We start from the raw sequence: 24,307 nt of genomic DNA on the forward strand, positions 1-24,307 counted from the left end.
GAGACTCAAACATCAAAGAGAAAAGCTCCAGTGTGGGCCGACAGCCTTTAGTGAACATCAACACATCCAAAATGTTGTAGCAGTTCCAGCTCACAGCATTACTGACACACACCTTCTGCTGGCATCACAACAGGACCGCCTGTTTCACCTGACAGCACTCTGTACACCTGAAGACAAGAGAAGGCTCCAAACAGTGTTCAACAATCTTCAGTGAACAAGACAAAAAGAAGACATTTCAAACAAAGAGCAGAGACTTTGTCTTTAACTAGTATATATCTCTCTGTTTGTGTCAATATGGAGAAAACAGTGAACACAGAGAAATGTACACAGAGGTACACAGAAATTGTACCCAGAGCAGTAAATGGTCTAAATATCAGCTCTTTATCAAACCATCATCATTAACAGACATTTGAATGATTAAACTGACACCAATGAGCTGTTTTATCTACTCTTACAGAGGCTGACATAACTGATGGAGAGGATACAGTGTAAGCTTTCAAAGCAGCAACACAGGTTCTGTCTGAAGAAAAGTCCTCAATCATTGCACCTCTGCATGCACAACTGCTGCAGAAGATGATCAGTGTGTCTCACCACTCTGCAGGAATTAAGGACCTCAGGACTGCTGTATACAAGTCAAGGTGTGTTTATGGACTGTGTGTATTTGCCAAGCATGTGTGTAATATATAAATGGTGGAAACAAAGCAGTGTATTAATGTTTCTGTGCTTGCATGAGTGTATGTAATAATAAACTGAGTTCAATGTGCAAACTCTCCTTTCAGGACGAGCTACACCAGCATTAGATCCTCACTTTAAGGCCATCCATGTCCACAGAGGCTGTAACACCATGCTCTCAGGTGGTGATGAAGCAGCAGGTGTGGACACAGCTACTGTGAGTTACAGGAGCAGAAAAAAACTGATGGTTCCTTCGCACTACAGTTTGAGTGTAAATAGTCATTTCCTTCCATTACCAATATTAATGTGTCAAATGTTCTGGTGAGTTCAAAATGATTTTACAAATTAATTTTTCTTCATTAATGAAGTTTTCATTTTTCAACAGCAGGAGTGTGATGGTGACAGAGCTGAGGAAACTGTCCCTGACAACGGTTTATGTTCTTGTCTCCTGCCTCCTCAATGTCTCTGTGCTGAGTTGAGTATAAAGAGTGTCCTCCTGTTAGAGAAACACACAGTGAAACACTGACTGTTTCACTGACAGGAGGACACTGTGATGGAAACAGATTTTTACAATCACAGCACTTTTCCATGGTTTAAAAACCCACAGTGTGTGGTTCTGAGTAGTGATACATTAACAGAATTAGAAGTAAATGCCTCTAATCATCTAAACAGCAGCAGAACCATTGAGCTCAGACAAGTCTGCTTATTATACCAGACTATACAGTAGATAATTCTGATTAACTTGTGTTCTAGAGAAATTCCCATAAAACAAGTGAGGAAAAACATTGATACTGTTAAAGACAGTGAGCTGTGTCTTTGTAGGGCCCAGTGCGCTCTCAGTGCTGCTGTTTATTTCTAAGGTGACAGCTGCACATTAATTCAATTCAATTCAATTCAATTTTATTTATATAGCGCCAAATCACAACAAAAGTCACCTCAAGGCGCTTTATATTGTACAGTAGATAGCACAATAATAAATACAGAGAAAAACCCAACAATCATATGACCCCTTATGAGCAAGCACTTTGGCGACAGTGGGAAGGAAAAACTCCCTTTTAACAGGAAGAAACCTCCGGCAGAACCAGGCTCAGGGAGGGGCGGGGCCATCTGCTGCGACCGGTTGGAGCTGTGACACTTTAACGTGAATCCTCTCAAACATTAAAGCTTCCTGTCCCATAGCCTGATGAAGGAGACGTGGAAATCACTGCAGTTTGTGATCAAAGGTAAATGAATGTGATTGGTTGAACAGGTGTTCTGTGTTTCCAGCAGTGTGAAAGAGACTCAGCAGCAGATTAGAATCAAGTAGAACAACATTTCTACATTTTCTATTGAAAGTAGAAACTAGAGGACAGACGGGAGTCACAGCTGAACATTTCTGCTTGTTTGATGCTCTGCTTGAAAGCAGAGACGGTTTCTATGGAGACCATTGAATGAATGTAGAGTGCAGTGGCGCCCTCTGTTTGCTGATATGAGTCAGTCTGTTTCTGTCTCATCTACATGACAGTAATCCTTCCAATAAGATCACATTTATGTTGGATCTCTCTGTTTCAGTGAATGGAAAGCCTTTGTTGGTCTTCACAGTCCACAACTACAATAACAATGACCGGCTGCCTTCATTCAGTATCACTGATGAATTTATTCACTGATTGTTTGCTCCAAAGCTGAAACAAAAACACCTACTGAGCATCTAATAAATGCAGACACTTTAACTTAAAGATGAAACTTTGTCAGAGGTGTGCAGATGCCCCGCCCACACACACCTGTCCCATCAATGAGCTTTTTACTGCCTTAATTTCAGTTAATGTATTTTGTTTTGCATTATGCACATTTTATATGCCATTAGGTCATTTATTGTGAGAATTCTCAAGTAGGAACTATTGTGCTACATGTTGGTTCCACTGGTGCACCTGAGGGAGATGCACACCCATGTTGAGGTGAGCATGGCAAATCGAAGCGAGAGAAGCTAATTTAAGTCAGAGTAGTTCGTCTCTTAAAGTATCTGTAAAGCGCTCATTTCTGCCTCAAGGCATGGGTCAGCCAGCGAGGTATGTTTATATGTCTTATAGATCATTTTATGTCTTTATTTCACTCGTCTTACTATTTCATCGAATTGTATGTTATGTTTTAGTTCGACGGTGGCGTAGTTGTGATTAAGGTGAAGCTGTAACAACCCCAAGACCTTACAACGAACATTAAAAACAACTTCATGCCATCAGTAAAAGGACTCTTTATTGACGTTAAGAAGAGGTAGAAGTGATAGAGCTGCTCTCAGCCCCCACACTGTAGAGCTGCAGAGAAAAGCCACGTGGTTCAAAGCTCCATTTAGTACCTCTGAGAGTTAACGTGATTGAAACACTGACTCCTGGACTGCTTTCATCCAGATGTTTCACATTGAACATCAGCTTGGATGAAAATGGAGGTTACTATGGAGCCTTATTGAGGGGAGGCTGATGAAATGTGCAGAAATATGTTTGGCTGCTAATGTGTAGGTGAAGCCTCATGAAGCTTTCAGGCTTTCCTTCTATTTGCACCCAAAAACATTCAAAGCTTCAAGGTTTCGATCTCACAGAGAACAGCGACATCTGGTGGCCGACTGAAGTCAAGGCGATGTCTCAAGAGCGCAGCTGAAACACTGACACAACTTCCTGTTTCAGTCTGATGTCATCAATAAAGCTGTGAACAGATTGTTCATGTGAATTTGCTAATGTTCTTGTTCATCTATGCTAATGAATGAATACACACACACACACACCTGCACGTCGGAGGATCTGCAGTCAAAGTATTACCCAGCTACAAGTACCTATGTACCTACATAGCAACCTCACCTGGAAAAACACTTCCAGCCTGATCAGGAAGGCTCACCAGAGGCTGTACTTCCTGAGGAGGTTGAGGCATGCGGGACTTGGGAGCTCAGTCCTCATCTCCTTTTACAGATGTGCGGTGGAGAGTGTTCTGTGCTCTGGCGTCAACGTGTGGCACTAAAACTGCCCTGTGGCAGAGAGGAAAGCTCTACAGAGGGTGGTGAAGGCTGCACAGAGAGTGGTCGGAGGCAGCCTCCCAACAGTCACAGACATATACACCTCCAGATGCAGGAAGAGGGCCACCTGTATCATGAAGGACCCCACTCACCCAGCACGCCCACTCTTTGTCCCCTCAGACAGGAGGCTGAGGAGCATTAAATGCAAAACCACCAGACTGAAGCTGTGAGACTTCTCAATAGATAAATGGACAAGAACTGTTATTGTAGCACCATAATCACTACTGACACTTACTGACACGTCACTTTATCAATGCTGGACATCATGCCCTTTGCTCTAAAGTATTTATTTACACCTATATTTATACCCTGTGGTGGACCACTAGAGGGCTCCACTCACACCCAGTGTTGAGGAAGTGTGTTTCTCTGTTTTGTGGCGCGATATGAGCAGTTTATAGAGAGACGAATAAAGAAGGAGTGAGAACTGAGAGCTCTGTGTCGTTGATGCTTACCTCCACATTGGTGACCCCTGACTCGAGCATGCAACGGGCCGCAGATAACGCAGACTCCGTCCGCTATGGAGGCATCAGCGGACGCCGGTCCTCCACCTCCTGTTGCAGCTATGTTCGCTGTGGCGCTGAAACTGCCGGACTTTTGGCTCCATGACCCCCCGTCATGGTTCGTACACGTGGAGGCTCAGTTCGCCCTTCGCGGCATCTCGGCTGACGACACGAAGTATCACCATGTAGTGGCCTCGCTCGACCCGCTGGCCACCCGTCGCGCGATGACGCTCCTCCGGGACCCACCCGCCCAAGGGAAATACGCCGCCCTTAAAGAGCTGCTTCTTCGGCGCTATGCCCTCTCCGACGCTGAACGAGCCGAAAAGCTCCTCAACCTGTCAGGCTTGGGTGGCAGTACCGCGCTCGGGCTCATGGAGGACATGCTATCGTTGCTCGGGCCGGATGACGGGGGATTCCTCTTCGCCCACCTCTTCCTCCGCCGTGAGAGCTGTCCTCGCAAACTCCCCGCTTCTGCCTGCGAAGGATTATCGCTCCCTGGCTGAAGAAGCGGATTGCATTCTCCTGGCTAGCCGCACTTTCAACGTTCACGCCCTGGCTACGGACTCGCCGGCGGCGCCTTCCACGCCTCCACCTGCCTCCCCCGGGGCATCCGCCCCCTTGCTGACGGCAGGGATTGCTACACGCCGGCACCGCGGAAAGAACATCTGTTTCTACCATCAGCGTTTTGGCGACAGAGCGTTGCTGCCTGCCGCCTTGCGCTTTCACGGCCCAGGAAGCGGACCCGCCAGCGCCGTAGCAGCAGCGCGACCGCTGGCAATACAGAAAGGCTGCTCTTCATAGAGGACTCGCGCTCCGGGAGCGTTTTCTCGTGGACTCCGGCTCCCAGAAGAGCCTCCTTCCCCTACCGCTGCCGACAGACTAGCAGCGAACTGTGGGCCGCAGCTCCTGGCAGCTAATGGCTCTCCCATCAAAACGTTTGGGGAAAGGTTGGTGACTGTTTGTTTTCATGGCCGGGATTTCCAGTGGAACTTTGTTGTTGCCTCTAGCTCCGTACCTATTTTAGGTGCTGATTTTCTGTGCGCTCATGGACTGCTTGTCGATGTTGCTAACAGATGTTTAATTGATGCTCTCTCGTTTTCTTCGCTACCCTGTTTTACTGGGGCTGCCGAGCCCCTGATTCGGGCTAATGTCGTGACCTCCGGGGTTGCTTTTCAGCGTTTGCTTTCAGAGTTTCCATCGCTGTCTGTCCCTGATTTCTCTGGCACGGTAACGAAGCATGGGGTTGAGCATTATATTCCACGGTCGGGCCCCCGTGTGTTGGCGCGCGCCGCCGCCTCGACCCGCAAAACTGTCCGTCGCTCGGAAGAGTTTGCAGCCATGGGCGCCTTGGCATTGTACAGCGTTCGAACAGTGCATGGGCCTCTCCGCTTCACATGGTGCCCAAATCGGACGGTCGGTGGCGGCCATGCGGAGATTTCCGCCGTTTAAATAATGCCACGGAGAATGACCGTTACCCCATCCCCCACATTCAGGATTTTTCTGCCAATCTCGCGAACGTCGATTTTTCTCTAAAATTGACTTGGTGGGGGTATCACCAAGTTCCGTGCGCACGAAAGACGTTCCTAAGACCGCTGTCATTACCCCTTGGCTTGTTCGAGTTTTGCGCATGCTGTTTGGCCTGAAAGGTGCCGCCCAGACCTTTCAGCGGCTGATGGACTCAGTTTTGCGTGGGCTGCCGTTCGTTTTGTTTATCTGGACGATATATTGGTGGCCAGCTGCTCAGCGAACCAGCACGAGTCCCATCTGCGCCAGGTTTTCCAGCATTTGGCAGCGCACGGCCTGATCATCAACCCTTCCAAGTGCCAGTTTGGGTTGCCTGTTCTGGATTTCCTCGGGCACCGCATTTCCGCTGAAGGTGTGGTTCCGTTGCCCGACAGAGTCCAGGCCGTTTCACCTTTTCCGCGCCCCACGTCGGTTAAAGCGTTGCAGGAGTTCTTGGGGATGATAAATTTTTACAACCGCTTTCTCCCCAGAGCTGCCCACCTGCTACAGCCACTCTATGCTGCCTTAAAAGGTAAAACAGCCAAAGATCCGGTTGACTGGCTGCCGGAACGCGTCCATGCGTTTTCCGCAGCCAAGTCTGCGCTGGCTGACGCCGCCCTGCTGGCACACCCGCTTCCGTCGGCGGAGATCGCGTTGACCACCGACGCATCCGACGTGGCAGTGGGTGGGGTGTTGGAACAGCGGGTTTCAGGTCTCTGGCAACCGCTCGCCTTTTTCAGTCGTACGCTCCGGGATGCCGAACGCAAGTACAGTGTTTTTGACAGGGAGTTGCTGGCCCTGCACCTCGCCACACGACATTTTCGTTTTTTCCTCGAGGGTCGCAACTTTACTGCGTATGTTGACCACAAACCTTTGACGTTTGCGATGTCCAAGGTCTCTGACCCATGGAGCGCACGCCAGCAGCGCCAGACATTCAGCACGTGGCTGGTAAGTCCAATCACGTCGCTGACTGTCTGTCACGTGTGTTGGTTTCTCCGGTGTATGTCGGCATCGACTACGCTGCCATGGCCGCCGAGCAACGTGCTGACCGGACATCCTGGCCCTTCAGTCAGCAACGGGCCTCGTGCTGGAGGACACCCGGTGTGGGGACGGCGGTCCGCACCTTCTTTGCGACGTTTCCACGGCCGCCCCGCCCGGTGGTTCCCCTTTCGTGGCGTCGTCGTGTTTTTGACTCGGTGCATGCCCTCTCTCATCCCGGCGTCCGGGCCTCGGTCAAGCTGGTCAGCGCCAGGTTCGTTTGGCGGGCCTTCGCAAGACGGTGAAAGAATGGGCGGCGGTTTGTATCCCATGCCGACGCTCAAAATCCACCGGCACACACAGGCACCCTCGAACCTTTCCGTATCCCCGGTAGGCGTTTCGATCACGCGTTCATGTGGACCTGGTTGGTCCCTTGCCGCAGTCACAGGGTTTCACGCACCTTTTGACTGTGGTGGACGCGCACGACCAGGTGGCCGGAGGCGGTACCCCTGGCGTCCATGACAGCGGCGACGGTGGCCAGAGCATTTTTGTCGACGTGGGTTTCACGTTTGGTCCCCTGCTGACATTACCTCGGACAGGGGCCCCAGTTTGTTTCTGAGCTTTGGTCTGCCATGGCTGACGGCCTGGGGTCAAGGTCCACCGCACCACAGCATACCACCCGCAAGCTAACGGGATGTGCGAACGGTTTCACCGGTCTTTTAAGGCTGCGCTCCGGGCTTCCTCGACAGGTGGCGACTGGGTCGACCGTCTTCCGTGGGTTTTGCTGGGATTGCGTGGCGCGGTTAAAGAAGACCTCGGGGTTTCCCGGCTGAACTGGTCTCGGCCAGCCCCTCCGGGTCCCCGGGAATTCTTGCCTGAGAGCCCTCCCCATGTTTTGATGCCTCTTTGTTGCCTTTTCGCCCCCACGAGACTCATTTCCTGTTCCTGGTCCTGTGCACCACTGCCTGCCTGACACTTTTGTTCGAGTTCGTTGGACTCTGCTCGTTTTGTTTTCGTCAGGCACGATGCCCATAGGACTCCGCTGCGCCCCCATATGACGGGCCATACAGGGTTCTTAAACCAGGCAACAAACATTTCATTTTGGACTTTGGCGGTCGGCAGGAGGTTGTCTCGGTTGACAGACTTAAGCATGCACATGTTATGCATGAGGATCAGGTGGTCCCGGCCCAGGCCCCTCGCCGCGGCCGCCCACCTGCCACCGGGCTGATGGATTCTGTTTTTTCCCCCAGGAGCGAGCCACAATCAACGGAGTCCGAGTCGCCTGCAGCTTTTTCTGACCGCCAGTGCCAGCCTCGCTTCCGGGCTGGGTTGCCCTCTGTCAGTTCCCCACCCCCCCGGTTCAGCCGTTCCGGCCGTTTGCTTAAGCCCCGGGTCCTGGACTAGTTCTGCTGGGTGTTCGGGGGGGCATGTGTGGTGGACCACTAGAGGGCTCCACTCACACCCAGTGTTGAGGAAGTGTGTTTCTCTGTTTTGTGGCGCGATATGAGCAGTTTATAGAGAGACGAATAAAGAAGGAGTGAGAACTGAGAGCTCTGCGTCGTTGATGCTTACCTCCACAACCCATACATACTCCATATACATACTCCATACTGGAACTCAGGTTTTTGCACTCTAGTAATAGTATTATTTATTGTATTGTTTTATTACTTGTCATTTCTGTTTGTTAAAAAACAAAACAAAAAAACCCTAACTATTTTTTTATTACTTAAAAGAGAAAAGAAATTCTGTTTCTTCATTATTTATTTTTTTATTTTTTCACTCTGGGACCGTGTGTACATAATTTCGTTCTACCTCATGTTAACATGTGATGCAAATGACAAATAAAGCTCATTGAATCCTTGAACCTGTCTGTGCTGATTTGTCGCCCTCTGGAGGTCAAAACACAAACTGTATGATGTCACTGTAAACACCACAGTGACAGTAAGTGTTTGTAAATGATGAAACATGTCAGTGATGCTGATAGTGTGTTCATCACAGACGTTCAGGCTTCATGTTGACATGAATCAAAGTGAAAGCAGAGAAACTGGAATGAATCAGGTGTTGTAGAAGATGGAGAAACAGGTTGGAGATAGGATGCTGCTCCTTCTTTGAGATCAAACATGTCGTGTTGTTCACGTGCTGTCAGCGTGACGCAAAGAAACCATGGAAACAAAGTGTGAGTGAAATCAGTCCAAAGTAATGGAGTGAAGAGCAGCAGATGAAGCACAGAGGACACAAAAAGGAAGGAAAGAAGGAAACAAGGTCCATCTGTGTCCTTTCAAACAAGCATCAACATCCAGGACTGAAACATGAATCCACATATTTATACACATATTTATTTAATGAGAATAAAACAAGAATATTTATAATACATCAACAATAATCAGGCCTGGGATCCTCCTGGTTACAAACAGGGTCCAGGACTGGGACACTCAGGTGGATCCTGCAGGGTCTGGTTCAGGAAAAGGTGGAGACCAACTTTGGAGAACAACTTGGACTTTCACACTGAGAGTGGGGACATCAGCAGGTGTTGGGATGTTGTAGGTGGCACAAATCTGGGAAACAAACAGAACCAATCACAGCTCAGTGCAGCCTGCTGTCACTTTTCTACACCGTGACACTTTTATATTTATATCTCTATATTTATCTATTTATCTTAATATTTATCATCAATATCTGTGTTTCTCATTTTCTATCAGTGCTTGATGTTTGTTGTGTGTTTGCTGCTCCGACAGCTCAGTTTCCCTCTGGGATGAAGAAAGTTTCTCTGATTCTCATGTAGACACAAAGTGACTTTATTGGTTTTTAATTTTGTGTAAATAGAAATGTACTGTGTGCAGTTCTTACTGTCAGCTCTAATGTTGTCTATGAAAACACATTGATTACATGTGAAAATGCTTCTTTAGGTTTTATAAGTACAAAGAAAGCCTGTTTGACACCAACCAGGACCTGGTCACATGATGCTGTCACTGCACTGAAGCACATGCAGCTTCACCTCCAGCCTGTATTTTCCTGACACGTCCTGCAGCGCCTCCTCCTGGTGGAGCAGTTTGTTGCCCTGATCAAATGTCAGCTGACTGCTGGAGCCTGAACTGTCCCTGTGCTCCAACCTTCAGGACTGAACACCAGAGTGGAGCAGAGAGCCTGAAGAGCCTCCACTGTGTCCTACAGGATGGATTCATGTTGACATGAAGTTCAAACTGCCTGTGTCACTTCAACACACTCTCACAAAGAGTTTCTAACCTTCACTTCCTGGTTAAATAAAGGTTAAACAGGTTAAATATGTTTAACAGAGATGATCTCAGAGAAACAAAGTAGAGAAATCACAGGTAGAAACTTACAGACTGCAGCTGAGCTGTTATTTACAGGCTGTTATGTGTAGTTGGTGCACAGAAGGCTGTTCTGTTAAAACAACACATTTTTAGACCAAAGTCAATTTCATCTTGTAAATAAAGAATAAAAACATCCCTGCCTGCTAAAACAAGCCTGCATATCTGAGAGAAAAGCAACAACATGAAAGCTTCAGGACTATTTCTTCTGATTTGGTCCAAGACTGTAGATGAACTCAAAGATGAGCTTCATGCTGTTCGGGTGGTGTCGTACCTGAGTGGAGGAGAAGCCTCCGTAATAGTTCTGCTGCCCAGTCAGCCACCTGATAATACCAGAGGCATATCCCAGATCCTCAGCAGTCGGGGAGGCGCTGAGTTTGGCCAACAGCACATAAGAACTGATCTCCACTGACAGGGAGGCTGATGTTTCTGCTGCTGTCTGAGACCAGCAGAGGAAACCTCCTACAAACACAATAACAGTCACAGTGATGCTAATAAAGCCTGAATGATGTCCTGCTAAAGGATGACTCACCTTCCCTCACTGCAACTGTGTCTAAGTGCTGCAGAAGGTGATGCGGGTCTCCAAGTCTCCTGCAGGGTGAACACAGAGGCCAGCAGAGCTGTAGCTGCTGCTCAGGTCACTGAGAGACTCCTGAGACAAGCCAGGCTCTGGATCATCACAGGATCCTTTAAAAGATCACAACAAAGAACTTTAATGGACAAACAGAAATCTTCTTTCATTAAACCCAGTGTGAGAACAAAAGGAGTCAGAGTTCCTGATTCAGTGACTCAAACAACAAAGGCAAAACTCCTAAACACAAACTTAACAATGCTGCCACCAGCCTCTAGGATGGGATTGTGCAAAGCAGCCGGTATTTGTATCTGTATTTGTATTTGTATTCAATTAAAATTCAAAATAGGTGTAAAGATCCTGTTTTTTGTGTTACAGTTCTAATTAACATTATTGTGTAAGTATTCTTTGATGATATCCATTATAATAATGATGGATATGCAATATTAGTTGATGTTTTTCTATAAATGCAGCAATGAACATGTAAAAAGGAACATCATTGAAAAGAAAATAACATAACAGCCTCATCCATGGTTAAACCAACAACTAATAAAATACCATTGTGAGCATTATGAACCCACCACCACCCGTCCTTGTTGGAGGACACTGAAAAGACAGTGAAACTGATTTGCAGGGGCAGAACATGGCTGTGATGATGAATTGGTGCTGGTGGGGGGTTTGCAGACAGTACCAGGAGAGGATGCTTTAAGTGCGTGTGATTATGCATAGCAGATGTTGACAGATAAATGGTAAATGGCCTGTATTTGTATAGCGCTTTACTAGTCCCTAAGGACCCCAAAGCACTTTACACATCCAGTCATGCACCCATTCATACACTCAGAGATGTTTGATATTTCTGCCTCTGCATCACTTTGGTTTCATCTGCAGCACTGACTGTAAAATGCTTCCACACAGAACTTGAGTGTTTTGGCTGCTGGAGACCAAGAGATGGCTCAGCAGCAGCAACACTCTTTTCTGTTTGGTTGCTCAAATCCATGTGGTGAGTTTCAGCTAAGCTAATGAGTGACGGGAAGCTATGCTAAGGTTAACTGGCCTATAGTCTACATCTGCTGTCTGCAAAAGACAGAGTAACTTAAACGTACCATATAACTCCCACAAGTGCATACAATTCAACACAACTACACAAGCATTGTTTTAACCTTTTAAACCAAACGTTAACGTTACTCTGTCAACAGCCTGTTGTCTAAATTACCGAGCTAACAGAGCTACGTAAACAGAGCGAACATGAGAGACCCGACTGCAGACGTCAGTAATGTAGCCTAATGGAATAATCTCCTGATCTTCACTAAAGTTACAAACTGCCTCTGGAACCCTGTTAAGGTACAACAAGTTTTTCTTGTTCCTGAATACAAATATTTTTAAAAGTATTTGTTCGAAATAAGTGTTCGTAAAAAACACGTTATTTGTGCCTTTCTGAATACCGTATTCGGGTTCGGCTCTACTCCTAGTGGGGATCATTGTCCTTTGCTGATGTATTGTACGGCCATGAGGAGCCTTAATGGTGCAGCTGCATTATTTATCCACCATAACAGAGGTTAGTGTTCAGCTCTGTCACCACTCTGGCCACATGTTGCCACACTTGTACTTCCAGCTCTGAGCTGCTGCTGCTGAACACGTTACTTTTGTAATTATGTCTCCAAGCAGCATCACAGCTTTCAAAGAAGAAAAAAAAGCATTATTTCCTGATAATGTATGATTATCAGATGTAAAGACTGGTAGTTTGAGGAAATCCTTTCAAAAACATATCTGCTTGCACAGAGCAGTGAGCCTTCTTGGTCTCCTTGTACATTAAAAACAGGATTGGAGTGATGAGGTACGCGGTGCTGCACGGCTGTCTATGGGATGACCTGTACATCAGAACCACATCAGCCCAGACCCAGACATCTACCAGCACAAGTACAGAGCCTTTATCTCACATGTTTGAGCATTCGTTCACCTTCATCTGTTTGTTCTTATTGACGACTCTTCATCCAGTCCACCTTAAACACAGTGGGCGTGTTGCTGGGAGTGGGAGTTACCTTATGGAGCTGTTATTGCAGTAAAACTGTTTTTGTGTGTGTATTTCAGTCCATATGAATTCATGTATGAAACCTGTCTGTGTATCACTCAGCCAGGCTTTTCAATCAGCTGTTTTTGTTTTTAATACGTGACCTTTGCTAAAGTTCATCCAAAGGTGCAAATGATGTGTGACAGGATGTAAAGATGTGTTTGCAGAGTTGTCTGTAGGACAACAGTTTAGTGATCTGTGGCTGACAGGCTCAGTTTATCTCCAGCTCAGTACTAACAGGTGAATATTCCACAGGCTGAGGTGTGATGTTAGAGGGCTGCTCGTGCTGGTTGTGCTGATCCAAGACAGGCTCAGCTGGATCTGAATGCACATCTGTGTCAAAATACTGCAGTAAGTTCACATGTGGTAAATCCACTGCATCGGCACAACCGTCACTACCAGTCGACTAATGTGACACTTGCAGACTGAGTGATGCTGGTGGTTTGTACTGAGTGTGAGACAGAGCTGACCCCTGACCTCAGGGTGGAGAAATCTGATAGAAAACTCTGACTCAGCAAACATGTAGCCAAGGTCACATGTAAGAGGACAGCCAATGAAAAAGCTGGGTGAGTTCTAACTAATAACTTAGCTGACACAGTCAGATACATGCCTGTTTTTATGGCATGTTTATTTGGCTATTTTGAAAAGCATTTTATCCTAATAACATAACAACATGCATGTAAATGGGCTCTGTGCAGCTTTGAATGAGCTCCTGTTGGCCTCCAGGTTCTGGAAACACTTCCAAGCAGAGCTGCCGCTTTGCAAGCCCGACTGGGACCAGTTCCCAAAGCTGCGTCGGTGAGGAAATGAAAACAGGAAATGTGAACAGGTGAATAAAGTGAACATGAAACAAGTGCAAACACTGGGCGAACACCAGGAACCCTGACACATCAGTGACACCAGGATGTAACTGTGCCATGTCATCAATGTGGATCCATGAAGACTGAATGACTTCCTGATATATATTGTGATCAAATCACTTCTGTATGAACTGTGTGTTTCCAGCTTTATATTCATTAGATATAAAACCTTGATGCTTGTTTGAAAGGACACAGATGGACCTTGTTTCCTTCTTTCCTTCCTTTTTGTGTCCTCTGTGCTTCATCTGCTGCTCTTCACTCTGTTACTTTGTGACTCTGGTTCTCCTACAGCAGGCATGTCCAAAGTCCGGCCCGCGGGCCAATTGCGGCCCGCGGTCCAGTTTTAATTGGCCCGCAAGTAATTTTATAAATTGAATAGAATATGGCCCGCACTCCAACTTTTGCTTGAGTGTATTGCACTTCTTAGTTTTAACACCAGGGGAGCTGCTGTTGATCAAGGCAGTTGCTCCACCAAAAGGACAATCACAGAAGAAATTTACTCTCAAGTTACTAAACATGGCAGAACCAAAGAAGCGAAAGATAAAAAGTGAATGCAGAAAATTTCAGACAAGGTGGGAGAGAGAATATTTCTTCAAAGAATTCAAGGGGAAGTGTATCTGTTTGATCTGCGCTGAAACTGTGGCAGTTATGAAAGAGTATAATTTACGACGTCATTATGAAACCAAACATCAGGCCTATGCATCCTACACTGGTGCTGAGCGAGAGCAGAAATTAAAGCAAATGGTAGCTCTCCTGCAGGGTCAGCAACAGTATTTTTTTTCGTGCTCAAATTGTCCAGGAAAAGGCTCCAATAGCAGCTATGAGGTCGCCCAACTCATCACAAGACATGGCAAGCCTTTTTCAGATGGAGACCTCATAAAAAAAGGCCTCGTTAAAGTCACCGAAATAATGCGCCCGGAAAAAGTGCAGGACTTCAACAACGTCAGACTCGTCAGCCAACATTAAACTGCAACTGTGTGATAAAGCTGTGCTTTTGATTTTTACTCCATCGCATGTGATGAGAGCACCGATGCCACAGACGCCGCACAGCTGCTAATTTCTTTTGCGGGAGTGGACGAGAGCACGAGCACTTTAGGTGAGTAAAAATATCTTCCACAGTACCCGTGTGTTAATGTGCAGGTACACGTGCTTCAAATATCAATAATGCGCATCAATTCTGTCACTACCCTGCTTTTGCGCACCGCTTTCTTATATGCGTTTTTCTTGTTAACACACAGAGTACACACCGCTGTGCACAGCGCACGCACACGCAAGTCAGCTGATCTCATCTGATGCAGATTTGCTCCTTGGTCAAGTGACATTTGTCCGGATTTTTGCCACGATCAGCACCGCAGCTGGATGGCCCGATTTACATACCCAGCGCAGCTGATACTCACCAGAATAATTTACTAAAATTATATGGACTCCTGTTATTAAGTCCAGTTCAGTCTGTTAATGTTGACGTTAATAGATGTTTTGCTAAGCCTAATAACTTAAATAACAAACTTGAGATGTACCCGTCCCATTTTCCCCTTTATTGTTTCTTCTCTGTGCTGTAAATATTCCCTCTAAGAAGAAATCTAAGGCTGCTGTTCTGAGAATGAGCTACCAAAGCTTTTTCTGAATAAATCAATAAAGATCCATTTATGGAAAACTGTGATGAAGGCAGTTTTGTCTTTAATTATATTCAACAATATAACACATTTGACCACTTTTAAATGATTTTTAATACAGTAAAGTTAAGGTTATATACCTAATTTCTAGTAAGTGGCCCAGCCCCTCCTATATTTTTATGTATGTGGCCCTCAGCGAAAAAAGTTTGGACACCCCTGTCCTACAGACACGTGGGTGGTGCTCTCCACCTGTAGATGGAGCAGCAGCTGGTCTGGCTGAGTTCCTCTGACTGTCTTTGATTTGTGCTTCCAAAGTTTAACAGGAAAGTGAAGCGAGAGAAAGAGCAGGAAGAAAAGCTGAGTTTCCTCTCTGTGTCACATCCACAGTGTCTTTAGATGATGGAGTGACTGCAGAGAGTTCACAGCTTCACTGTTTGTGCCCTTTAGATGTGCACTTATTCCAAATATACCATCATCATTATGAGCCTGTTATTATGTTTATTTTTCCTTTACTCTGCTTCATCTCAAAGGTGTTCTTCCACACCAAACTCCCTCATCTGTGTCTTTATGAACTTTGCTGTCTTCACTGATAATAAACGTCTGTCCTCCATCTACGGGAGCAGTCAGCTGACTGTGACTCAGTGTGTAAGTGATGATGTTTGATATTCAGGCAAATGAAAGTGTTTGAATTTAAAATGGTTGTAACATCAGTCCATCATCACAATACATCAAAGTCCTCTTGGAACATGTGCTCTTATTGTGAAAATCTGTCTCCTTCTCCATCAGAGGTGGAGCCCCGACTGCTTCCTGTCTGTCAGTGCAGCAGGTTTGGACTTGTTGGTCTGAAGCTGAAGTTCAGTGAGGAGCTCAGACTTGTGAGAACAAGAGGACTCACTTGTAGAACTTCTATCAGAGACTTTAAAGGTTTTTTCATGGAAATCATTCAGGACCCACAGTGGGCCCACAGACTGTGGAGCCTTTAATTTATTATTTATTGCTGCAGTCAGTGGAACATTTAGAAAATAATGATGAATGTCATGGAAACATTTTTGAACTGATTAAATCTAAATGAATGTGTAAAATCAGCTTCAAACAAATCATTAAAGAAGAGCAGTTATTCACTGTAGTGAGACAGGAAGTCAAAGTTTTCAGTTAAAACCAGTAGAAGAAGAAACATGGAGCTGTGTAACACGAGTTTGTCATGAAGAGGTTTCCTGCTCTGCAACAAACTGTTCACTTCAGTTTGGATTAAGGACACAGCTCAGCTAAAAACAACTTCCACTAACAGTGTTTCTGTGATCTGCAGTGGAACCAGTTTAAAGTGTCACTACAATAGAAACATAATTTTAATGCTGCGCTCAGCATTAAAATTAAAATTTTCCACACCCCCTTTCGTGAGTGTGGACGCTTCCTCTCTTTGCTCTTCAAATGCTTTGCTTCTTTTATTGATTTTTATTGATTTTTATGCTGATTTTTTCCCTTTTTTCTGTATGAGCTTACCTGCGAGAGCTTCTGGACACTTATAGATCATTAGGACTAAAGTGTTCTTAACAGAAACAGCAACATTTCTAGTTACCTTATCCTCAGCGCTCCGTGTGTCTGTGGCCTAGACACAGCTGAAGCCTGATTACAGCGTCTGGACACCGAACAGCCTCAATAGCCTGGAAAGGTGCTAACCGCTAGGCTAACTAGCAACAAGATGCCTTCCCTCTCCACAGATGACTACCACAGCCTCCTGCAGAAGATTGCAGTACTGGAGACAAAAATTCAACGCTTAGAAGTAAACGTGGAGGTAAATGGACTGTGCGGAAATGAAACAACCTTGCCTTTGATTCAAAGCAATGGCGATGAGCAAGCTAGTACACAGCTAAGGAGCACAGATAACATGACCAAGAAAGTAGACTCTGTGCATTATTATAAATCCTCAAGCGATAATCCCCCCTTGGACTGTCTTGGCGCAAAACCAAGACATAAATCATGTCTTCTGGAAGGGGGAGGACGTATCACAGGCAGAGCACAGCGAGCTGAAATCTCTGAAACCGACTGGCCTTCACTTCCTACGAGGCAGAGAAGCTCTTCTACCCCTGTATACGGGAGGAAACAGGACTGGACAACCGTGAATAGGAAGGTTAACAACAAACCTCCAAAACAACTGAATGTGAAACTGCAGAACAGATTTGCTCCACTATCAAAGGACCCTGGATCTATATCGGACAACCATCCGCCTAAAAGTAGCGAAGTAAGGTCTGAAAATCTGTTGAAAAGTAAAAGGCCACAGGGAAAGCTAAAGGCTAGGCCTGAAACTCTGATTTTGGGTGACTCTGCCGTAAAGGATGTACAAAGGATGTGCGGTAAGAACACTAAAGTCCTCTGCTTTCCTAAGGACATGGTCAACAACCTAAAGGAGAGAATTCTTCAGATTGCAGATGAATATCCAACTGTGACAAACATTGTTCTGCATACAGGGTCAAACGATGTGTCCAAACAACAGTCGGAGGTTCTGAAACGGGACTTTACTGGATTATTAAACACTGTAAACTCTCTGAATGCAGCTGTATTCATCAGTGGACCTGTACCGCCCGTCAGAGGAGGAGACGAGAGATTCAGCAGATTGTTTGCACTGAATAAATGGCTTATATCAGCATGTACTGACCACTCAGTGCATTTTATCAACAACTTTAATATTTTTTGGGAACGCAGGCATCTGTTTAAAGCAAATGGATTTAATTTTAACAAGTCAGGGGTGAAACTGTTCACCTCCAACTTGTTTTATTCCATACGTCATCCATCTGTGCTTGATGCCAAGGCTGAGATAAACGAGGAGTTATCTCATAAAGAGGAACAAACAGTACTCCGAGAACAGACAAAACCCAGCAGAAACCTTGAGGAGGAGCTCCATCTGCCCCCACCCGGGAAGAGCCTCAGAAAGGAGAGATGTCTGAGGCAAGAAGAGGGGTCCCTACTTGCCTCCAACTCTCTCAACAACACCAACGACCAGGACCAGGGAGCACGACCTTCCCCAGTCCCCCAAACCCCTGACAGGCCATCACCCTCCTCCCCCTCCCTTTCTCCCTCCTCCCCACACCTGAAATTCACTGAGGAGATGATGGAGCGGGTCAATGCTGGGCTCAGATCTACCCCCCGGCCCAATCCCTTTTTGTCCCCCATAAACCCCCCACCAGAGCAGCCAAAGGTTCGCCATCGAGCCCCGCCCTCAACAGAGCAATCGAAGTTACATTGCGCAGCCTCGCCCCCCTTAGTTCCTCCTTACCACCTTCATGCCCTGTCTCCGCAGTCTGATGTGTGATGTGTGGAGGGTCCAGGCTGTGAGGATTATGGCAGTGGTGACTTTTCCCAGGAGAAGCTGGGACCCTGTTTACTAGAAGGTTTTAAAATTTCTGTACTTTTAGGTGACAGAAGGAGACATGTGGCCTGGTCAAAACACAGAGCTGCACTCTAAAAGATCTTTAAATATAGTAAACATACCTTGTGTGCCACAGACTGCTCCCAAACACGAGGGGGCAAATAATACCTCTAAAACACTTAAGTTGGCTTTATTAAACATTAGATCTTTAGCTGGGAAAACATTCTTAATTAATGATCTAATCACCGAGCACAGCCTTGATTTTATGTTTTTAACTGAAACTTGGTTGGACCAAACTAACAGTGGAGCTGTTCTCATCGAGTCGACCCCTCCTAACTACAGTTTTATCAGTGAGGCCAGGGTGAGCAGGAGAGGGAGGAGGGTTGCTGTCTTATTTAATGAATCATTTCAATGTAAGCAGCTATCTCCTGGAAGTTTTCAGTCTTTTGAATATGTGGCGTTACAGCTGAAGGCCCCATCCAAAGTTGTGTTTCTTAATGTTTACAGGCCTCCCAAATACTGCACAGACTTTTTTAATGATCTCAGTGAACTGCTGTCTGTAATCTGTGTTGATTTTGACTGTGTAATTATTGTTGGGGATTTTAACATCCATGTGGACAACCCTCAGGACAAAGGGACTAAAGACCTGAGTAACACTCTGGGCAACTTTGGGCTGACTCAGCATGTAACAGAGGCCACACATAATAGAGGACACACTCTTGACCTACTGATCTCCAAGGGCCTGAGCATCTCGAAGGTTACTGTGTCTGATGTGGGCCGGTCTGATCATTACTGTGTTTTCTTTGAAAGTAAAATCTCAGCCCACACAAATATATCAACAGCAGTGATCACAAAACGGTGTATAACTGAAAACAGTAGTGAGATCGTTAACCAGGTCTTCCCATTAACACCTGACCTGTCCAGAGGTTCAGTCAATGAGCTCGTCACCAGCTTCAATGCTAAAATGTTAAATGTAATGGATACTATTGCTCCCATTAAGGTGAAGGTTATCTCTGGAAGGAAGAAGTCTCCATGGAGAAACTCCACACTGGTGAAAAATGAAAAAAGAGAGTGTAGGAAAGCTGAGCGCAGATGGAGAAAAACAAACCTCCAGGTTCATTATGACATCTATAAAGAGAAACTTCACAATTATAATTTACAACTGAGGAGTGCAAGGAGGTCCTACTTCTCTGACATCATCACCAAAAACAGTCATAATGCTCGGGTCTTATTTTCTACAGTTGACAGGCTAACAAACCCTCCTGTGTCAGTGGCAGCTGAACTTCATTCGACCATGGCCTGCAATGACTTTGCCAAATTCTTCACAGAAAAAATCCAAAAGATTAGACAAGCAATTGGTACATCAACAGCAGATCCAGGATATGTACTGTGTCCACCGAAAAACTGTTTAAATACCATGAACCAGTTTCACCCTATTAACAGCAAAGACCTGGAGGACATCTTAGGTCAACTGAACTCCTCCTCTTGCTGTTTAGATGTCCTGCCAACAAGTTTTTTCAAAAAGGTCTCAAAGACTTTGGAGTCAGACCTGTTACAGATCGTCAACGTTTCTTTAATGTCAGGTGTGTTTCCAGAACCACTAAAAACTGCTGTAATTAAACCTATACTGAAAAAGGACAATCTTGACAAGACACAAATGAATAACTACAGGCCGATCTCAAATCTCCCATTTTTAAGTAAGCTCATTGAAAAAGCAGTTTCTCAACAGCTCAATTACTTCTTAACACAGAATAACTGCTATGATGCCTTCCAGTCAGGTTTTAGACAGAACCACAGCACTGAAACTGCTCTGACCAAAGTGTTTAATGACATATGTCTGAATACAGACAGTGGAAAAATGTCAGTCTTAGTTTTACTGGATCTCAGTGCAGCATTTGACACAGTTGACCACAACATATTACTCAAACGACTGGAGAACTGGGCAGGTCTTTCAGGAACTGTACTAAACTGGTTCAAAACATACTTAGAAAACAGGAAATACTTTGTATCAATAGGTAACTTCACATCTGAGCAGACAAGTATCACATGCGGAGTTCCCCAAGGTTCCATCCTGGGACCCCTTCTGTTTAACATTTACATGCTCCCACTGGCACAGATTATAAAGAACAACAAAATAAACTATCACAGCTATGCAGATGACACACAGATATATATCACAATGTCACCAGGAGACCGAGGCCCTGTACAGGCTCTTGGTAAATGCATTGAGGAAATTAATGACTGGCTGTGCCACAATTTTCTCCAGCTAAACAAAAACAAAACTGAAGTAATAGTCTTTGGTGCCAAAGAAAAAACGATTACAGGTCACCAGAGAACTTCAATCTATACACCTAAAACCACAAACCAGGCGAGAAATTTGGGTGTAGTGATGGATGCAGACCTAAACTTAGAAAAACACATTAAGACAATAACAAAATCAGCTTACTATCACCTCAAGAATATTTCAAGGATAAAAGATCTGATGTCTCGACAGGACCTGGAAAAACTAGTCCATGTATTCATCTTCAGTAGGCTTGATTACTGTAACAGCATCTTTACAGGTCTACCTAAAAAATCAGTCAGACAACTACAGCTCATTCAGAACTCTGCTGCTCGAGTCCTCACTAAGACCAAAAAAGTGGACCACATCAGTCCAGCTCTGAGGTCTTTACACTGGCTGCCTGTCTGTCAGAGGATAAACTTTAAAGTTCTGACGCTAGTCTATAAAGCTCTGAATGGTTTAGGACCAAAATACATCAGTGACCTCCTGACCCAGTATGAACCTTCCAGATCTCTCAGGTCATCTGGATCCGGTCTGTTATCAGTTCCCAGAGTCAGAACCAGACATGGAGAAGCTGCATTCAGCTTTTATGCTCCTTATATCTGGAACAAACTCCCAGAAAGCCTCAGATCAGCTGAAACACTCAGTTTATTTAAATCCAGGTTGAAGACTCACCTGTTCTCTGCTGCTTTTGAATAAAGCACCAAATCCACACTTTTAAGCTTAAATTTCAAAACTTACATTTTAACTACTGATTTTATCTACTGTTTTGATTTTTGATTTTATATACTGTTTTGTTTGTTTGTTTGTTTGCTTGCTTGTCTTAATCAATTTTAAATCACGCTTTTTATCTATTTTGTTTTTAATGTCTCTGTAAAGCACTTTGAATCACCTTGTTGTTGAATTGTGCTATATAAATAAATTTGCCTTGCCTTGCCTTGCCTAAAGATACAGGAGCATGATCGCTGACAGCTATAGGGTGAATCTCAGTGTCTGAAATGTCGCGACTTGTTACGCTACGCTGTTCGTAGCAAAGCCGCTTGAGTAGCACGTCAGGCCCGGCAGCACCTGCGAAAATGATGTTGTACTGAAGGGACGGTATGCTCACCGTCCACGGCAGGGAACAGAGGGGGTTAGTAGCCCACCGAGGCTTCGAATGGCGACAGTCCGGTGGCGGATGAGGTCAGGCTATTATGGGCCTATTCAATCCAGGGGAGCTCCTCACTCCAAGTGGTCTGGTTGTGGGAGACGATGCAATGGAGTGCCGCTTCTAGCTCCTGGCTGGTCTGCTCTGTCTGTCCGTTACTATGAGGATAAAAGCCAGAGGAAAGACTAACCTTGGCGCCAATCTGTGTGCAGAACTCCTTCCAAACCTGGGAGGTGAATTGGGGTCCTCTGTCCGAGACGATGTCCTCTGGAATGCCATGGAGTCTGAAGACTGTTGGAGGAGAAGATCATCCAACCAGTGAAATTCTCAGAGTGGGCCGCGCCCATCATACCAATACTAAAGCCAGACTCCAGCGCAAGAATTTACAAACTGACTGCTAACAAGGTGTCGCCTGTAGAACAATACGCCATTCCAAGAACGGAGGACATGATCGTGGGGCTGGCGGGAGGAGAAACCAATTTCAGATATGAGTCACGCATATCAACAGGTTGTACTTGATGACGAATCTAGAAAGTATGTCACAGGGGATTGTTTACATACACCAGGTTGCCTTTTGGTGTGAGTTCAAGTCCTGCCATTTTTCAGTGCACCATGGAGAGTGTGTTGCAAGGTCTGACCAATGTTGCAGTGTATCTGGATGACATCATTCTGACGGGAAAGAATGACAAAGAACATCTTCAGACACTGGATGGAGTGCTGCAGCACTTGGAGGAGGAGGGCCTGCGCTTAAAAGGAGCAAATGTCAATTCATGGAGAAGGAAGTGACATTTTTAGGACATGGGGTGGATAAGACTGGTTTACATCCAGTGCCAGCAAAAGTGAAAGCAGTGCAGGAGGCTCCACCCCCCAAATAAGCTCAAAGCTTATTTGGGGTTGTTGAACTTCTATAATAAGTTCTTGCCAAACTTGTTCACACTGTTGGCCCCACTGCACAAGCTTCTGAGGAAGGGGGGACTGTGGTGTTGGCGACCAGCACAGGAGAAGTCAAAGGAACTGTTTGAGTCAAGCAGTGTATTGCTACACTATGATGAGCAGAAAGATTAAATTCTTTCTTGCGATGTGTCCCCCTACAGAGTGGGAGCAGTACTAACTCACCGCCTGCCAGCTGTTCAGGAAAAACCTATTGGGTTTGCATCACGTACCCTGAACACAGCAGAAAAGAACTACTCATAGCTGGATAAAGAAGGGTTGGCTGTAATAGCTGGTGTACAGTATGTTCATAAGTACTTGTACGGCAGGAAGTTTAGGATTATCATGGATCATAAGGCATTGATAAGTTTGTTCCATGAGATGAAGGCCGTTCCTCAGATGGCATCACAGAGGATCATGTGATGGGCTATGTTATTAAGAACATATGAGTATGTCATTAAAGACAGAGAGGGCAAGAACATCAGTAATGCTGATGGTCTGAGTCGTCTTCCTCTTCCAGAAAACCCCCCTAAAGAGGTGGCAGCAGAGGAACAGGTGTTGACGGTGGATCAGGACCAGGAGGGTGTGATGACATCTGAGCAGCTGCAAAGATGGACAACCAAGGATCCCATACTCTCCAGAGTGCATGAGTATACTTTGAGCGGATGGCCCACATGGCACACAGCATCCTAATTTTCACCCCTACAGACAGAGAAAACAGGAGCTGACTGTGCAGGATGGGTGTGTGCTGTGGGGGGCTAGGATGGTGATACCGCAATGAGGTTGACGCCCCCTTTTGGAAAAGCTACATCAGTCACACCCGGGAATGAGCCGCATGAACGGTCTGGCCAGAAGGTACATGTGGTGGTCGCATATGTAAACTGACATTGAAGATAAGGTGAAGTCCTGCAGTACATGTCAAGAACATAGACACAGGCCTCAAGAGGCACCGCTACACCCCTGGGAGTGGCTGGAGAGGCCACGGAGACAAATACATATCGATTATGCTGGCCCATTTTTGGGTAAAATGTTCTTAGTAATAGTGGATGCCCACTCCAAATGGTTAGATGTGTATCAAGTTCCATCCGCTACATCAGCTGCAACCATAGACTGCCTGAGAAACTGTTTCAGCATGCAGAGCCTTCCTGAGATGGTGGTCTCAGACAATGCCCAGTGTTTTGTAAACTAACACAAACTAAAGAGTTAATGGCAAAGAACGGAATCACTCACGTCACCTCCGCTCCATATCACCTGGCATCCAATGGGTTATCAGAAAGAGCAGTGAAAACTTTCAAAGAACTCATGAAAAAGACTACTGGAGACACACTGGCAACCAAGTTAAACAGGGCTCTGTTTAGTTACTGAATCACACCACAGTCCACAACGGGGAAGTCTCTCGCTGAGTTGATGATGGGCAGGAAGTTGACGTGTACTCTCTTGATCTCATACACCAT

At 45.7% G+C, this 24,307-nt stretch overlaps 1 pseudogene; it reads right to left on the reverse strand.

The window, feature by feature from the left end:
• Nucleotides 1-10,218: 10,218 nt before the first annotated feature.
• LOC120435162 lies at nucleotides 10,219-24,307 on the reverse strand (annotated as a pseudogene).

The sequence above is a fragment of the Oreochromis aureus genome, linkage group 3, assembly GCF_013358895.1.
Source record: "Oreochromis aureus strain Israel breed Guangdong linkage group 3, ZZ_aureus, whole genome shotgun sequence".
In the NCBI taxonomy this organism is placed as follows: domain Eukaryota; kingdom Metazoa; phylum Chordata; class Actinopteri; order Cichliformes; family Cichlidae; genus Oreochromis; species Oreochromis aureus.